Here is a 6,000-nt window from a genome sequence, read left to right as displayed (position 1 = left end):
AACATGAAAGAAGAGTAAACAGAAGCACTCCAGTGGTTATACCTTTATTCACAGAATATTACACATTTATTTCTACTGGTGCAACACTTTCTAAGGCTCTTATATTTATTTGTTATGACAGTACATGCTGAATAATTAGTAACCTGCCTCACGACACGGCCTTTGCAACCTAGCATCATGGGCTTGCTGGTTCACAGCCCGCTCATCTGTAGCTGTCAGAGAAATTCAGTGATATTTAGCCATACCTATCCATAGTATACACAAGCTAGGCAAATATTAACTACTTAGTAGAACAAATACTTAGTACTGGGGCATTAGGCATCTGCTGAGACTCCTGGATCCACTGTTCCAGTACATCCCTCATCTACTGCTTCAGGTCAGCATGGTGGTAATTGACCTGCTCACCAGTCCAGGGGGATACCTGTGGCACTGGTGAGGTCATGGGCGAGACTGTCCCAGGCCTCCGTTTTATACTGTGAGCTCTGGTACTGGCTCTGCAGTAGTCTCTGCTCATGGTGTTTCACCAGGAGCCATACCATGATTTTTGACTCCTGGATGCCCCAGCACTGCGCTCTGAATCGAGTGCCTTCACCCACACCAGCCATTCTGCCTGCAGTAGAAAGCTACAATCAGTTATGGGAAGTATTCCTGCCTGTGAGGTTTAAATATGGCCAAATTCCTGAACTTTCCGTGATTGGCTGGTTTTGAAAAGGCTAAGCTATGGGCACACCTGTTTATGTAAAGGTTGGCAGTGCTTAAGGAGGTATACCAATAGGCAGACTGAATCAGCTGCCCTACACATTGCTTACACTTAACAAGCTAAGCTGTGCAGCGGTTAGCATTGCTTGACAGTTACTTAGTATTTGCTTTTTGGCAGTGATTTATTATTCATTACAAGTTATATATGTGTCTGGTAGCCATGATTCATATGTACATGCACTGTATGAGGTCCTGGGGACTTCTACAATTTATTACAATAACACCTCACATCTGTGCTTACTGCAGTACTCCAGTTCACATATTTATTTGATGTAGCTGGGTATACAACATAAGGCTGTATGGAAAGTCCTTTCACATGTTCAGCTTATTTTCCTATAGAGAGGTTTGTTTCTTAAAACCTCACTTTTATGTACTTTTGTGTTGGCCTAGTGGTTAAGTACTGTGACTGCAGAGTCCACAGTTCACAGCCTGCAAAGGCTGGCTATTTTTTCCTGCCCAGAACAGCAGCTGATGCATACTGACTGGTCAAGGCAGTTTTGAGCACTTGTAAGCAGATTTGCGCGGCTTTTTGTGAGGGTAAGCAATGCTACCTTATGGTTACATATGCTTACAGAGAGTTAGCTTCAATCTTGCTTCATCTGTGTGTGCATTGCTTATCCCCACGCAAATGGCCTTAAACCCGCTTACTAGTGCTTAGGAGTGCTTACTACCACTTACTAGTGCTTAAGAGTGCTTACTACTACTCACTAGTGCTTAAGAGTGCTTACTACTGCTTACCAGTGCTTGCTAGTGCTACATTTTAGACAGTAATAGTGTAATGGTTCTTAGGGGAGTGGGGAATTTGCGGACATGTATGGACTTAGTCATTACGCAGTTTACCTTCCATTTATATCTGTGATACTGTATAGTTCACGTGATTATCTGTGGACTTTGCAACATTATGACACTGACTCCTCACATCTACATTAAATGCAGTATTGCAGTTCAGAAATATAGTTTATTTATTAGGTATGCAATAAAAATATTTATCATAGACAGTGATTTGGAAGGGAAAATGGAATGGTACTGCAGGGGGACTCGAATCTGGAATGACTGCTTTTAAGGCGAATGCTCTGCCCACTGCACTATTGCTGTGCTGCTTCATTTGCATATATCTTACTTTTTATCTTCTTTCTGCTATTTCACCTGTATTAACCGTAGCTAAGCGATGGGCAAATCCGCACACTTACGGTTAAACTCTGTCCGTTTTATTAAAAAAAAAAACTTTATTTTTCATCTTCAGTGTTGCTTTTATACGGGTAGTGGTTAGCGTTGCCACCTCACAGCAAGAGGTTCTCTGGTTCAATTCTCGGCTGGGGTACCTTCTGTGCGGAGTCTACATGTCCTCCCTGTGGTCGCATGGGTTTCCTCCAGGTGCTCCGGTTTCCTCCCTCATCCCAAAGACATGCAGTAGGTGAATTGGACACTCTAAATTGGCCCTAGGTATGTGTGTGCATGTGTGTGCCTTCTGTGGAAGGTTGGGTGCCGGGCTGGCAACTCAACAGCATAAAACTCCACTGCCAATCATGAGCAGACAGATGATCCACTGTGGCGACCCCTAACCAGGAAAAAGCCGAAAGAAAAAGTGTTGCTTTTATACATGTGGGGAGATGTCGCTGGGGATATACATATGTCTATGAGTGGTCTCGCTCATTGTTTGCAATCATTCTGCAGTCCTTCATTGCAGGGGCATATATATTGTCAAAGCTCTGCTCTCAGACATGCCCCCTGCACTTGTCCATGCTCCATGTAGGATGTGGAGCTCAGGCAGCATGCCTTCATTAGTAGGCATGGCACCCTGCCGTCCTCCTTCTAAGTGGCCACTTACGTGCAGGACTAGACTAGTCCTGCATGGAAGGTTAGTAAATCCATGGGACAGTGTTCAAATGCTGGCTTTAATAACCACAGTTACTGCTCCTTAGTAAGAAATGTTGTTTATATTCAAGAGAGTACTTTAAGCATAGATATGGATAACATTTGCAATAAAAGAGAAATAGAATTGCTATGAAGAAAGCATAGATAAGGGAATAAGGCACTATAAAGAAAGAGATGAATACACCTGCAGTGTTTGCAATCTGTGTTTAATATTGTGTGAGAACATGAGTATCCTTCCAGACATTTACTGTCAAATGAAAAAGGACAACCTTCATAACTTGTTACTATTGAACATTCAATGTGACTTGATTTGATGTTACATTATCAGTACATCTAAACCCCTTTCCCCCCCTACAAATGTAGGTCTTTGTCTGTGGCAAATAAGGGAAATACATTTACATGATTGTTCTTACTATCCTTGTTTGAGTGTTCGAATCTCTGCAGGATCCTTTTGCAAGATAACAAAATTGATTAAACATTAAAAAGCAACTCCTGCAACTATGTCTAACATGTAAGCATTTGTCTGTCCACTTTCACACTATTTGTCATTAACTACACATCTGATAATGTGTTCTACAAAGTACATTTCTGATGTTGCAATGATATATGAGAAGGATGAACTTGTCACTTGAATGCATTTCTTGCTCTGGTCATTGCTACATATACCCATTGATTACATTTAATTTACTGTCATTTTTTTTCTCTGTCATATATTTTTTTCTAATGGCTTTTCCATTTGCTGTTCACTCAGCATCATGCAAGCACAGTTCCCTACCTATGTAAAAAGTGAAAAATGTAGTTTAGGTTACCTTATGTAGCACAAGCACTCCTGGCAATGGTGTGCTTTCTTCAGCACTCTAGACAGTACTGAGTGGAAAAATTCCACCTGTCACATAACTATCTATGTGGCATAGGGTGTACCTTATGTAAATTAAGAGAAACAATGCACTTGAAGCATTATTCAAATTCTGTTTATAGATCACATTGCAATTATTTACAATATGTATTTTTATCATGTTCATTTGCAGTTGCTCTCCACTTAGAAGTGAGCAAACATGGTTCACTGCCTAAGAAAAAAGTGAAAAATTTAGTCTAGGTAGCCTTATGTAGTGTAACCATGCCTGGCAATGTTGCATGTTCCTTAGCACTCTGGAACGTACAGAGTGGAGAAATTCCACATATTTATAACTATCTTTGTAGCACAAGGTATACCTGATGTGACTTGACAGAAATAAGGCACATAAAGCATTGTTAGAATTCTGTTTACATATCACATTGCAATTATTTCCAATACATATTTTTGTTTTTTGTTTCTGTCATTTTCATTTGCATTTGCTCTGTGCTTGGCAGCACACGAACATGGTTCACTTCCTAAAGAAAAATAGAAAATTTAGTTTATGATGTCTGATGTAGCACAAACATGCCAAGCAATGTTGCACTTTCCTCAGCACTCTGGATAGCACTGAGTGTAGAATTTCCACCTGTCACATACCTATCTCTGTGGCAAAAGGAATAAGTGCAGTGAGTTTAGATAAAGAATATAGATAATTAAGTGGTCAAATCAAGCTAAAAAATACTTTTATAAAGGGTATAAGAATCCCATTTCTCCAAACATTTTGATTATCACTGAAATATTTAAATAAATGATAATGTTAAACATGTTTCTTGGAAGTAATGTAGCAATAAACCTTGCATAAGTAAACTTTTCTATTTTGCATATATCATTAATGCTTCACAAACAACTGCAAGCTAATGATTGTCCAATTTCTTAAATATGATGATGATATTTAATTTAAAAGTCCCGTGCATCTGTATGTCGGGCACAACACTTTTGTTATTATCATCACAACTTATCACATATCCTACCTATGTGTTTAGCACTAATATGTCTTGTGAACTCTGTATGTAACATACCCCAATCTGAATTACTCAGCTTATACAAATGCATCCATCTGAAATACTTTACAAGCATAAATACTTTCACATAAGATTGCTTTCCTAGGGTTAATTGAAACCACTTACATACTGGCCTCTATGAAGTGTATTGCCATTCATTCTGACATTCTTGTAACTCTAATTTCCATGCTTAAAAGGTATTCCTGCTGTGGCAACTTTAATTCATAAGCTAACTTTCAATTTTTATATACTTTATCCCATGGGTTCAATTCCCAGCTTGTACAGCATTGTGTAAGCCCAACATCACAGTATGTCACAATTTACACCCCATATCTCATTCCAAACTACAACAATTAAAAGCCATGTCATTAAACATGACATTGTTGAACACTGGAACCTGGGGGGATTGTTTGGGCATCACCCATGGGAAAGTTCAATGCCATGTTTACCCCTTTACTTCTTTAAGATACTACTAATGCCAATGTGTCTGCCAAGGAATCCATCTGTTTTCAATTCAGCAAATGCGGTTGGCAAGGTGTGTGTCTTTGTGCATAACCAGGTACCCATGATATCTAAATTGTGCACAAATTCAGACATATTTTGTTAGCTTGACTTTTGCAGACACAGCTGGTAAGAGAGAAAATGGTGCTAACATTAGCTCACAAAGGTGGGGTGTTGAAGAGTCCAGGATATTTGTAGAACTTCTTAGGAAGTGCTACAGCCATAGACTGCTGCAGGGGGATTACACCTGAACTCAGTATAAGGCCAAGGCTTGAAATAGCTTAGCATTCCATGCCCTGGTGAACAATATCCTCAGCAGTATAGTGACCTTAAGAAGCACAAGCAGGACCTCCAAAGTTAATGTGAGAGTGAATTTAGGAAAATGAGTACCCCTAGGTTGTATAAGTATGCTGATCCATAACCTGTCTATGATATGGCATTAATGATCTAGCCAGACAATGCAGTTACTTATTATGCTTGCATATATATTTCTTTTCATTTTGTACTGTACAGCTGCAGAGGAAATAACTGCAAACTATGAAGAGAGATTAAATTGCTTCAGAGACATATGGGGTAAGTATCACTCAGGTCCAAATTCAAGCCAGAAATGTCTTTTCATTTCATCAATCAGTAGCATCTTGAGCAGGCGTACCTAAACCTATGTCTCACGCATGCATGCTTTGCCCAATAACTCATTGCTGCTTGCATCAGGCAATGAGAACATCAGCATAACTGTGTGCATATTCAGTACCTAGAAGCATCAATTACTTTTTTATTACTGGATAAGTGTTTATAAAATATTAACAACAATAATATCTCAGGAAGAATCTAGTTATGGTAATTGCAATTATTACATTTGAATGCATATTTCTTATCCATCATAGGGAAATAAAAGTTGGTATTTGTTATAGCAGTGCTGTGAGATTTGTTTATTTTATGACACATTAAAAACTTTCCAATAATTTACAA

This window comes from Protopterus annectens, chromosome 1.part1, assembly GCF_019279795.1.
Source record: "Protopterus annectens isolate FY-2018-M chromosome 1.part1, PAN1.0, whole genome shotgun sequence".
NCBI lineage: Eukaryota > Metazoa > Chordata > Ceratodontiformes > Protopteridae > Protopterus > Protopterus annectens.
The sequence above is the reverse complement of the archived record's forward strand: the minus strand, read 5'-3'. Positions refer to the sequence as shown.